Raw genomic sequence first — 13,812 nt, forward strand, 5'->3', positions numbered from 1 at the left:
AAAGTTTGTCAAAAAGTCTTGCCAATAGTTGATCCAATTTTAAGCAGATCATTGGTACATGTATAATTATACTTGCTTATATTGACAATTAGTATTAAGTAATTGGGGAACTACAATAGCCTGAAGTTCAGGATCACATTTAAAATAAATGTTATGAACAGGAGGTAATCACACACAGCAGATGATACTAATGTGCTCTATTACTCAGCGAAGAACCCTGGACTTCAAAATTGCACATGGTTCATAACGACTTTATTGATGCACTAAAGTCCTAATGCATGAAAGAGTAGAAAGACAGCTTTAGATAAAGATACAGGCACCTACTGATGGTTCTCATTGAGTTCCCAGACCAAAATATGTATTTGATTTAGGTCAGTAGGTTTGCAAATATAATCCACGATCTAGTTATCTATTTTTTTTCCATTTAACACGTGAGCTAGTTGTATTTATTTGCTTAGTCTTAAATCTGCAGTACTGTTTTTTTTAAACGTGCTGGGAGCCAAATAAGTGCAACATTGCCACGGAAGTGGGTGGCATAGTCTTTCACAGCTGGCATGGTTTCTGGGAGGATGTATTTACAAATGAATTAAAGTGTAGCTGTCGTCGAGGAGTAGAGGAAAAGAGTCGATCCCGTGCATCACCGGCTAATATAAAGTCCTTAAGCAATAGAGACTGCGGTTTCATTAGGACACCAGATGTTGGTATCTGTACGTAATGCTGTTAAACCTTGGCAGCCCAACTGCAGGGCCACCCCTTAGTTGGAAGTAAAAGCACTGAAGCTACATATTAACATTGGTCATGAATGATAAGCTGTTTAAAGATTGGCAGACAATTAACATTTTAGGATGAACTGACGTCCATAGCTTTGTTACAATACTGTGGACCCAAATAAATGCAACATTGCCTTCGCATAGCCACGGAAGTGGATGGCATAATCTTACAAAGCTGCTATTATTTCTGGGAGCATGTATTAACAAATCAATAAAAGTGTAGCTGTCTTTGAGAACTAGAGGAAATGATTCGATCCTGTGCATCACCTGCTAATCTAAAGTACTAAAGTAAGACTTTGGTTTCAGTAGCACACCAAGCAAATGCTGGTCTCTGTACGTAATGCTGTTAAACCTTGGCAGACCAACTGTGCCCCCTTCCCCCCCCAATACTTTGAAGTGAAATCACTGAAGCTACATAATAACATTGGTCATGGATGATAAAAAGCTGTTTAAAGATTGGCAGACAATCAACATTTTAGGATGAACTGCTGTCCATAGCTTGTCACTGTACTGTGGTACTGGCCTGAGCCTTAACCTGCACAATCACTAAGATGCTCCTTATAATCATATGATCAGTCTGGGTTTTAATCATGCCTATGTATCAGTCTGATAGAACACCTTCAGTTAGATAATCAGGAACAGCACTCACCCGTTCCTGACATTATTACGTCCCTGCTTTATAACCAAAGTGACCACTGACTCGCAAAACAAGGTGGAATGCATTTGAGACTGAAGAATACAGATCACCATTCAAAACAGTCCTCTAAATCTAAACCGTACAGAAGGTGGTCTCTTTCATAAACAAAAAGGGAGGATAAAGACAGATCTATGTGTTTACTGTACATAGACAAAGGAAGGCCTCCTAAAGGAAGAATGTTTCCAACCAACCATATCGGCATCAAATACATCTGATGATTGGTGTACTTAAACCTCACATACTACTTCTGAGGTCTCTGTTGCAATTAAACATTCTGTGGAATTGCAAGTAGACATTAAAAAGTAACATCGAACCTTCAATTATAAAAGAAATTCGGAATAGTATTAAAGTCTCTAAAGAAATCAGATTTGAGAAGTGAAGCACCATATTTTTTTCACCACCTTTATACTGTGTATTGGGGCAAGCAATTACATCACATAAACCTGGCATACAATATACGTTTTATTGTCGAAGCACATCTTTATAGGCTGGATGCTGGTGCCACCTACAGGCATACTTCACGGCAGAAATCCCTGCATCATTAGGGCTATGGGTGCATCACATGTAGCTCACTATGAGTCAGGAAGCCTTTCAAAAAAATTTAACGGACAGGTGTCCTCATCACTTTCTGACTTACACAATGATCCAAAGTATCCTCACTGTAATTATTTTTGTAAGAAAAACATAAGACAAATCAGGCCAGAAAAGCATTTTCATTGAGGTAAAGGTTTTAGTACATTAGAGTAAAGAAGACAAAAATCAAAGTTGCTGAACGCTCTTAAAAATCCCCAAGTGGAATCATAATACACAAGTCGTGCACAACAGCAGGACATGGATATTTGAAAGTAATAATTACAGAGCGGTCAACCTGATATCCCAATTCTTGAAGTATATTAGATAATAACATATTCACCGCTACTCTTTTGTCACAAATAAGACAACATACTTAATACAACGTACTTCACAACCGTACATAATATGCGTGCCAGAAAAACACATGCACCGTCAACACAAAAACATAATACACAATATTGTTTTCTCAATTTAATAAACCGGTTTCAGGAGCTGGAGCGCGTGTATTTTGAGAGTGGACTAACACTTACAATATTTCCTTTGGACAACAGAAGACATGTCCATAATGATGTACATAAGGGATCAAGCATGAATTATGCATCAATATAGGCCTATGTTTACATAAATCTGTCTTAGAAGACATCTCATAAAATAGCAAACTAACCCATTAAGTAAAGGGTCTAACCGGCCATCACGAATTTAGAAAAGTACGTCTGATTCATGAACAGATTTACTGAGTGTGAGGAGTAAATCGACAAACAATATATTAAACCACTATTTTTATTACTAGAAATAGGATCTGACCCTTGGCATGTAAGTCCCACGTCCATCATACATATTTGGATAACGATGTTTGAGATGTCAAAAACAACCCCTCTACGCAGAGAGCAAATATAGTAAAACTATACAAACAAAAATAATCATCATCATCAGCTACTGAAGGGAATTTATAAGATGGGCAGTTATGCCAGGTGCCTAAAACCAGACTTTATAGACAACACAAATAAGTGTAGAATATGAAAAACATTGTCTGCCTCAATAACCCCCACTCAAGAAAACGTCCTTATCACAAGCTAATCCAAGACCAAACCGCGGATAACAATCTCAATGTACAAAAAGTGCTAGAAAGAATATATACTTTTTCGCGAGATGAGGAACATATTAAACAAAATTAATGTCCCTGCATCGTCAAGTACAGTCCTGTCACCCATTAAGTCACAAATACTATATATAAATACGTGTGACAGAAGGTGAACTTTTGGGTGTTACATGGAAGTAATCAGCACCTGACTGTTGGAGTTGGGACAGCCAGAGATGAGCTACCAACTACATATTAATGCCAGAAATGAACACCTGGGATTTACTGCATCGCAAATGTACTTAAACCTCAAACAGTAGATCGGGATTGGCCATGTGAAGCAAAGATTAATAACTTAATACACGAAATAAGCACAATAGGCAACCTATTCTCCTCCCTCTCGCGCCAGGTTGCTTCTGCAGAAACTGAGCGTGCATATATTTTAAACGCAAACAATGTTGTATTACACCCGATTACTTTCTGTAACAAATACCCAATTACCTAAATTGTTGTGCCCGTTACTCTTCCCTCTCACATGATTTAACTGAACACCTGTCTTCCAAGGTAAATGCCATCGCAGTGGTTCCCAATCATTCGGCCTACTATTTATCTCCAAAATCCACTTTCCATCTTCTTGCCCCAGATTATCTATATGAAGGACTCCATTTCACACTCGCATTTCTTTTCTCAAAATCGTTCGTTTATAGACCCAGACCTCCCATAGACCCACACACATGCAGTCAATAATATGTAAACACTTAATTCCACTAGCCTTGCTCCCCTAAGCATCACCCCTGCTAAAAGCCATTTCCCCCGACATCATAATGCACAAAGGTCTCCCTCCCTCTGCAATATGGACACTGCTCCACATTCTTAGCTATCCCACGAGTTCTAACCAATTTCCTGTTCCGGAAACTTCTCACCAGTCTAAATCAGTATCAAGACCAGTTCTTCTTAGATTCCTATGCCAGAGCAGTCCTGGCCTATAGCGGAAGCCATCTTTGCCCTACAACATTCCACAATAAAAAAAACTGTGTCAACATCTCCACTTGGACAGATATGCACACATGACCCTCCAATCGCTCTTTCCGGCACCCCACCCCCCGTTTTTCCCCTCAGCCACTCAGTTGTTTCCTCTCTGCAGACCCCAAGATCAGTCCAACCCACGTCCTACTCCGACGGTTTGTCCCTAGGTCCATTACACCCAACTTGCCTCAAGTTCTTCGTGTTCACATTTGGACTACACCTGTGTTTCTTCAAGCCATCCATTAGGCTTCCATCCAATTCCATTAACACTTCCACAGCCCAACACCGGCCGCTGTAGGGCATCCACACAACCCCATTTGCACTTCGTTTCCCTTGTCTTTCTCGTTAAACCCACCTTTATTACCAGTTCATTCCGTCTCTTTCTTTATGCTTGGAAGTCCATCACATAGGCCATATTCCCATCATCCAAACTGACCCTCCTTACCCCACCTGTGGCCATCCCAACTGCTGACATCATTTACCTTAGCATCACCTTCCCTTCAATATCCCAACCCCCGTACCCAAGTCCTACCAAGGCATTATACTTCCAGTCCCTTCTAACCACCACCCTCCCTCATAATTTTCAGAGGACTGCTCACCCCCCGCCGCTTGCAGGTTCGACCGCTGGGGGGGTGCAGTCACTGTGTTTTATTCTCTCTCGCTCTGTGGCCCCCAAGGTCGGGGTTGGCCTCTCATGCTGTGTTATTAAAGCTCTAGGTGGGCGGGGAGCGCCCGTCTCTCTTTATTGCCTCTTCCGCTCTCGGTTCAGAGCTCGCTGGATCCAAGATGGCGGCTGAGCTCTCTGGCTGCCTTTCTCTCTCTCGTTGACGGAGACACGCCCCTTCCTCAAAGCACACGTGTTCGAGAACCTTATTGGCGAATATATATGCCAATCAAATAACTAGACGGCTGAAATGATTGGACAGTTATGGCAAGAACTACCCTCTTTAGTCTTCCTTCTGCACCGCATAGGTGAAACAATACCCGCCGTACACACGATTGGGAAAACGTGTCGCCAGTCAGTGGCGGAGTTCGCCAATCAAAGTTCGAACACATGTGGTTGGCAAACGGGGCCGTCCAGTGCCCCGAGTCAAAATTGGCAGGTCGCGCTGATAGGTCAAAACACACATCTGTCATGAAACGTGCATCGTACCGCCCCCATTTAGCAGAGCGAAAGAAGACAGAAATGACATAAGGGCGTGTTGGTTTCATGAACGTTCAGCTGTACCGTTGGTCAAATTACACGCCTATCAAATTGAGCCAAACATTTAGACAGTGCTTATTGCCGCTTTTCCTCGTCTCAGGAATTCTCTTGAGCTGAATTGAACCCGGTAGATTAGAGACCGGAAAACGATTATAACAAACTATCTTCACGGTTGCCATCTTGTAATAGTGTAGTAATAGTAGTTAGTTAATTGTTTATTATCTAAAATATAACTAAGAGTTACTGGTTGTGTTCGCTAATAGATATTTGGAGGTATTTTTGTTAATGAAAAAGCGGTGCATTTGCATAGTCTGCTTGCTAGACTGTGTTAATGTTGGACACGAATAGATCGTACCCTCAATTATTTCTAATTAATAAATATTGGTGTTTTCCGTAACTGAGGAAACATATCTTGCAAAACCGGACACCAATCACAACCGTGCTAGTGTATTAAATACATTTTAATGGTTCAGTCGCAGCCATTTTCAAAGGCTTTCGTTTCTGTATAGTTTTGTCCTTCCGCTGTTTTTTGTTTTCTGTTCCAACGAGCTATACTAGTTCAGGTCCCATTTCTGTGTTTAGCAATTGTTTGTAATACCAAGTCCCTTTTCTCTGTCTAATCTTTGTTTACAGTTCCCTTGGAGTTTCATATCGTGCGATTCCCATCGTGACACTTTGTAGTCTGCATAACCTTTAAAAAAGTTATAAAGAGGATTCTCTGGATTGGAATGTTTGCCGATTTAGGAAAGTCTATGCTTTGTTCTGGCAAAAAAATATAATCAGGATATCGGCGTTACAGTGGTTCAGTTAACTGGAAATAACAATTGCGCAGGAATAATTGATTTTATATGGGGACTGGAGGCTCCAACTATGCTTCGCGTTCCTCGCTCTTTATTTTCAACAGCCAATAAAACAAAAGTTTATTCAATTCAATTCAATTCAAAACAATCTTTATTCGGATTTTACTCCATAAAAGAAAAAAAGAAACGAAGGGAAAAAAACAATCTCCTTAAGATAAACAGATATACAATAAAATTACTCATTCTCATATCGAAGTTTTTCTAAATAAGACAACTTTTTCCTCTGCTCAATTGCATGTAAAATAAATTTTAACACTGCTTCGCATTTCTCATTCGTATCCAGTTTAAATAAATAGTTAAAAGCTTCTCTGCAATAAAATAGCTTATTAACAATAAATAGTGGTTTTAAAAACTGTTTCCTAATATCATGATAAAATTTACAAGATAAAGTAAAGTGCGTTGTAGATTGTGCAAATCGTCCCACACAGGGGCACTTCGGTAGGCTTTTACTCCAAATTCTCATTTTTGGGAAGGCTACTAAAAAATGTAACATTCTAAAACGTAATCGGGTCAAATAAAATCTGTGCTGAGTGTTCACAACTGTCAATAAATAATTTGGTGTAACCTCATTGTTTTCGATCATATAAAGAGCTACCATTGATTTCATGCATTCTCTGTTTCCTCTTTCGCTAGCCCTCCAAGCCATTAAATGATTTTTCAGTTCTTTCTTGCTAAATTGCAAAACTATGCCTGGGTTGTCTAAATTAGGTGTTAGATTTATACCTCTCAGTAGATCTTTTATGTGCATGAACCATGGGATTCTGTCCCTGTGTTCTAGTGTAAGGCAATCTTTAATAATCTTTCGAGTGAGATGCGTCCCTTCCTTTGACCAAATACCATGCCAAGCCGACAATGCATTTATATATATTGAATCCTCCACATAGAGACTACCCAGTTCCTTATGTACCATGTATGTGGAAGTAGTATTTGGGACTGCAAGTAATCTGTTAAAGAATTTATTCTCTAACACTTGTAGTGAATGGATCTCGGGTATCGAGCCCCAAAGGGCAGAACCATATGTAATGCTGCTGATTGTTTTGCTTTTGTAAATTTGCAGCATTTCCCTTAGGGGTTTATTACCAATTTTATTGGAGAATCTAAAGATTGCCTCCGTTGACCTAATGTACTTCATTTTAGTAGTTTCTAAGTGTTGTTTCCAATGTCCTGTGTTAGAAAATTGTATACCCAAATATGTAAATCCATTCACCTCTTCGCATTTGCGGCCCTTAATAAAATAAGTTTTCTTCCTGGCCTTTCCCTGTCCACATGTCATAACCACTGTTTTACTCATATTCAGCATCATATCTCTTTCCTCCATAAATTCCGTGAAGCCCTCCATTAGTTGCTGTAGCCCGTTTGCGGTTCGTGACAGCAAAACTGCGTCGTCTGCATATAAAAGAATTGGGATAGAGCAATTTCCTATTTTAGGGCAATCACTATTTAAGTTTTTTAGGTGGGCATCTACGCCATTTATGTAAAGAGAAAATAGGAGCGGTGCTAGGACACAACCTTGACGAATTCCTCTCCCTATCCTAAAGCCTGGCGTGCATTCTCCATTTTTTCCATATCTCACCCGTGCTGTTAGATTATTATATAGTTGTGCCAAGAAGCTTATTATGTCAGAGGGCACACCCATATCTATTAAAACTTTCCATAACTTAGCATGGTTCGAAGGCACTACTAAGGTCTGCAAAACAGAGAAATACATGACCCTTCTTTGCTTTTGTGTACTTGCTTATTATTAAGTTGAGATTTATACATTGTTCCAGGGTGCCTACCTCAGGCCTGAACCCCAATTGAGCCTCTGTAAGTATATGATTGTTTGTTGCCCATGTTTCTAGTCTTTCTGCAAGTACTCTTCCCAGCAGTTTGACAGAGGTGTCCAAAAGTGAAATTGGCCGATAACATTTAGGGTCGCCTCTATGCCCCTTTTTAAAAATAGGGACAATTATACTTTCACTCCATGATGTTAAAATATATCCCTTTGTCACACACAAAAAGACTTGCGTCAAGATAGGGCTCCATAAGTCAACGTGTGTCAAATAGGCATCTACTGGCACACCGACGGGGCCTGGCGCTTTCCCTTTTGGGCATCTTCCCATGGCAGCTTTCACTTCCTCTAAACTGACGGGTTTCAAGAAGGGTGGGTTGATCTCAATTATCCCATTATTTGGCGAATGAATAGTCAGATTCTCTGGGTTAAAAATTGATCCAAAGTGGGAAAGCCATTCCAGTAAAGGGACATGTACTGTTATTTCGGGTACATCGCTCTCTTTTAGGAAAGGTTGGTTGATTGTTTTCCAAAATAGGGTACTACCTCTTAGTGTTGTTGCTTGTTCGAGATTTGCCCATGCCCTAGCTCTCAGGTGTGCCTTCCTGGTTTCTAAAGCGTGTTTGTAATTAGAACGTTTAATAATTACTTGTTCTCTGTTTCTTGGTCGGGCCTGCAGGGCTTGTTTTAATTCCTTACTGGCTGATGAACAGTTGTGATCAAACCACCCCACTTTACCACTCTTTTTACCCCCCGAAAATCTCAATAAACTTCCTGCAATGGCAATTCTAAGTTGATTAAAGGACCCTAGGATCATATGTGGTTTTTGATTATATTCTGTACATATGGTAATTTCTTGGCGGTGTTGAGTCACAACTTTGTTCATCACGTCTGTTTCATTTATCCCAGTCCATTTGATTGTAAATCCTTTTCCACTTCTTATTCCTATATCCATTGCTAGTCGTTTACCTATATTAAAGGGTTTAACTAGTCTCATAGTCAGTATCAGGGGGGGGTGGTCACTATATATAGTGGGCTCAATCTTCAGTGAAGCAACCATGTCCAGATGGCTCTTTGACATATGTGGTTGATTGTCGAGAAATGCCCTCTTCCTACAAACGATGGGAGCTTCACTCCTTTATGCCCATCTTGTTCCATCAACTCTAGATCATATCTGAATAGTATTTCATTCAATGCAGTTCCATAATTATTGTTTAGAAAGTGCAATTGAGTGCATCCCCCCTCATCGGTGAATCCGCATGTCTCCCCTATGGTATTCTTGCATATCCCAATGTTAAAGTCTCCAGCCCATATTATTATGTAACTTGAAGTTATATCATTTACAAAGGCCTGTAGGTCGACGTGAAGAGTCGATGCCACTACTCTATTAGTCCCGTCAAATTTGTTATTATAATAGTTTATTAATACAATTCCTAAGGTCCCATCTATCCGGAAATATAAAAACTGGTAGTAGGGGGAGTCGAGGGAGGATTTCACCAATAAGTAGGGTACCAGTGTAGAGATAAGGGTTGCTAGACCTCCCTTTGCCCTTCCCTTAACTGAAGCCGAAGCTGGTGAGGAGAATGTGGCATAACCTTCTATAGAGAAGGATCCCGTGTGCCATGTCTCTTGTAGGCAGATTATATGTGATGAACTTATTGTAGTCTGCCATTCCTTCTCAGCAATTTTCGTTTTTATACCAGCTATGTTCCATGACATGAGTGTAATTAAATCTCCTACTAGAGGTCCCCCATCTGGCTCAATGTCGCCATTATCATTTGGAGATTTGGATATGGGCACTATAGTGGTAGATCGTGTTTTGTTATGCATCGGAGTTATTTTCCTACTCAGGTTCTCCTGCAGTCAGTCCAGGTCTTCCATGTTACTCAGGGGGGCAAAACGGTTGGAATACTCCCGTTTATTATGCCTATTCAAAATGCTGGATGTATTCTCGATCACCCTTTTGTCTATTATGCCTGTGGTGGTCATCATTCTATAAAAGTATCCCAGGGGAACAGCCATAATTTCCCTCCTCAAGTGTCAAAAGTTTATTCAAACACTTCATGTCTTATGAACCCCCTCAGTCGCATGTCTAACTACACAGTCACAAAACTATATATCTCACATACTGCCATAACACCTCCTTGTAATAACGTCACACACATGTAATATAGACAGGAGCCCTTTATTCTTTTAAGAGCATCACCTTCGTTCCTTACAAGGAGCAAATACAGTTAGCTGCACTGCAAGGTAATTAATCATCATATTCCGATTTTATTACAAGACCCAGAGGCTCCTATTATGCTCAACATTTTTTGTATTTATTATAATAGCAGCCAAGATAAACTACCACTCACAGCATGCTTAGTTAGTAGCTCTACAAAATGCTGTCATAAAGAGAAAAAAACAACCAATTACGTCAGGGTAATACTATAAATATCTTGACTGGGATCAACAAGCCCTCTTTTCTTGCTGCTCGTTGTCAAGATAAGTATTACATACATATCATTACATATTTATAATTTTTTTCTGTGTATCTAAAATTGCTATTCTTTAGTTTAAAGTAGTTGTTTTATTGGTATTTATTAAGATATTCATGAGTTTCCCTGTGTGAATGGTAATTCACTAACTCTTTCTTCGCATCACACACTGACTGTTACTTCTGCACTGCGCTTGTGTAGTTCTACATGCACTACGTGCAAGATAAACAATGGTGCAGGGTGTGGACCATTGGCCTCTGCTTCCATTGGCCTTCGCTTCCATTTTGGTTCACGACTCCATTTTGTCGAGTCTGGTTCAGTGCGTAAGGCACTGTTCTGTGTTTTTCCACAAGCTTCGGCAAGCTACAGGGTGGGGTGTTTTTCTGCTCAACTTCGCTCCATCTGCCTGATACGAAGGGCGCTATTTACATTCCACGAGCTATCAGTTAGGACAACAGGGGGATGCGCCTGTACTCAAGGAGGAATGCAAACTTCACCTTGGAGCCCTCTCCTGGGAACTTGGCCCGTTCTGAGGAGACGTCTCGAAGGGTGAACAAGGTACCGCCGATTGCACAATTTGTAAAGGAGGGGGTCTTTTTCTAGAAAAGACTCCTGGGCGTTAGTAAATACTATAAAAGTTGGGGGCCTGGATGAACTGGTTTAGGAACTCTCTTCTGGGTTGGACGCAACGCCAGGAGGACTGATTGTCCCGAAAGAGGCTCCCTGTGCCAGCCGATTTGGGTTTCCCGGCTTTGTGTACGGCGGAGGGATGCAGACGCTCTTTTCGGTGAAGCTTTTCAATTTATTAAGTATATTGTGTGTGTGCGCGTAATATGCACTTATTCTTGCAGTCATTTTCATGCTATTGAGCATTGAGGTACATTGTGTGTGCGCGCGTAATATGCACTTACTCTTGCAGTGATTCACAGAGTGCTTATATTCTCACCATTATTCTCATGTTATTCTCTTGATATATATGTATATATATTAGTGTGGTTAGCTTTGCCATATGAGAACTTGCCCCTTAAATAAATTTGATTATTTTACCCACTAAGGTGTCTGAGAGTGATTGCCTTACATTGTGCCTTAAAATATCCTGAAGTGCATAGTTTTGATATTCTGAAGAGTAAAGCAACACAAATTGGCGTAGTCTTTTGCAGGATTCGAAAAAAAAAAAAAAGGAAAAATGCTTAATAAGATCAAAGCGAACTCAAAAGCAAGTTCTCATGTAGCAAATCCGGACATAGAAATACCGGGGTGGGAAACTGCCCCGTATAAACTTTTAGCTCAGGAATGGTCACGTTGTGCTGGTTTGTGTGAAAATTGGAATGTGTGTATGTCAAATGCAGAACCTGAAGATGTTCTTACATGTTTACAAAAGGTATCAATTGATAAGGGAAGGGAGATTTGTGCGTTGGGGAGGCGAGGCTGGATCTTGCTTTCTGCATACCGAAAGTTGTATGAAAAATGTTTACAGTTACAAAAAGACCACGAGCAGCTGGATAAGGAGTTAGTAGGAGCCCGAAATTCCTCTACCATGCTAGCTTGTCAAAATAAATTATTAAGTGATAAGCTTGAAATGTACCAGGTGGTTGCAGAGAGAACGGCCGTTAGAGTCGCTCAATATAAACACAAGAAACGAAGAGGGAAAGTTAATAAAAAGAAGGTGCATTTAGCTATCTCCCAGGCAGGATTAGCCTTTGACCCTGAATTTTGGGATGGAAACATCTGGGATACATCTGATTTTTCAGATGAGTCCGGGGGTGATAACTGTCAAGATGTTAGTCAGGGAAAGACAGAGCGCAGGAATGTTGTCCATGCGCAGCCCATATATCGCCGAAAGTTACAGCATAGCCCAGCTAACCCTGGAGGGGTGATGTTGGATGCCCTGGAGGATTATACACAACAAGAACTAAGTGATGTGATAGACAGATTTCGACAGAGCTCTGGGGAAACATTGCTTACGTGGATGGTGCGGGTGCACGATATGGGGGCTCAGGGGGTCCAATTGGATCACGGCGACGCCCCGAGGCTTTGTATGTTAAGTACAGACCCGGTTATCCAAAATGAGTTTAGAACTTATCCAGGGAATGGTCCCATGACCAATTTGTTAGAGTTAGCTGCGCAAGGGTGTGCTCAGAAGTATCCGACAGAGTCAGACTGGCCGCCTAACGATAAACCTTGGTATACTTTGAGAGATGCAGTACAGAGATTGAAGGAAGAAGGGATGAAAACAGCTATCTTTATGGGTAATGCCCATGATTTGATGAATGGAATTTTAAATGTGTCTGTGCGAAACCGGTTGATTAGGGCCGCTCCTCCTGCATATAAGCATGTCATCATGACTTTGTTAATTAATCAGACGGGTAACCCATTGTCTCAGGTGGTAGAAGCGGTGCGTGAGTTAAGTGATTTAGGAGAATGGGCTAAGCCAGAGAGGAATTCATGGTCTGAGAATCGTACTGATAACAACAGGGTGACAAGGCGGGACATGTTTCAGGCCTTGCTGCGAGATGGGGTGACCAGGGATGAAATTGATGGGATAACCACCAAGGACATGTGGGAGATGTACCGCAAACGCGGTTTGGATAAAAAGGAGGGGAGCAGGAAAGGGAACAAGAAGGATAACAAAGTGGTGAACCAGAGAGAGGCAGGAGGGGAGGAGCGTGAGGGTGAAAAGGGAGAGAGAGTGAGAGAGCCCCACAGGAGAGAGAGATCCCCAGATGATGGAGATTGGGAGGAAGAGCACCGAAGCTCAGAGGGAACCCGGAGCAGGGAGAGAGACCGGGAACTGACAGGCTCTGGGAAAACTCGAGAAAGAGAGTGGGAGAGGGAGCTGGTAAGCTCAGAGAGGTTGCGAAGCAGAGACAGGGAGGAGGAGTTCCCTGAGAATTACCGCAAACTGTATCCAGATCTGACTTGGGCAGACTCTGATGTGCGCAGAGTGAAAATAGATTAGGAAACAGGTCAAACTCCGGTGCAGGGATGGGCTCGCAAAGATAACAGACCTCATGTCAAAGTAGAAATTTATTGGAAACGTGGAAATGTTCAAAAAGTTCGAGCCCTCGTTGACACCGGAGCGGAGGCCTCTTTGATTCATGGCAACCCAAGAAAATTCAGGGGACAGTACTTCACCATTACGGGATTGGGCGGAAAAGAAACTCCGGCAGTGCAGATAGTAGTTCCAATGAAAATAGGGGCACTTCCAAAAAGAGAATACACTGTCTTGATTGTGCCCATTCCCGAGTACATTATTGGAATTGACATTTTGAAAGGGATGACCCTACATTTGGAAGATGGATGTTATCAATTTGGTTCCAAAAGATTTATATCAATAGCCGCCGCAAGGGTGG

At 41.3% G+C, this 13,812-nt stretch overlaps 1 protein-coding gene across 11 annotated transcripts in view; it reads right to left on the reverse strand.

The window, feature by feature from the left end:
* CNOT3 (CCR4-NOT transcription complex subunit 3) overlaps nt 1-4,967 on the reverse strand; it is a 715,873-nt gene extending 710,906 nt beyond the window's left edge. For 7 of the 11 annotated variants that reach the window (XM_069200731.1, XM_069200726.1, XM_069200733.1 and 4 more), the window contains exon 1: nt 4,744-4,883. The gene's annotated coding sequence lies outside the window, so the exon portion shown is untranslated. Of the gene's footprint in view, nt 1-4,499; nt 4,615-4,743 lie in introns of those variants that run through there. The other 4 variants (XM_069200723.1, XM_069200725.1, XM_069200730.1 and 1 more) reach the window with 3 other exon arrangements.
* Nucleotides 4,968-13,812: the final 8,845 nt, after the last annotated feature.

The sequence above is a fragment of the Pleurodeles waltl genome, chromosome 7 (genome assembly GCF_031143425.1).
Source record: "Pleurodeles waltl isolate 20211129_DDA chromosome 7, aPleWal1.hap1.20221129, whole genome shotgun sequence".
Classification (NCBI taxonomy): domain Eukaryota; kingdom Metazoa; phylum Chordata; class Amphibia; order Caudata; family Salamandridae; genus Pleurodeles; species Pleurodeles waltl.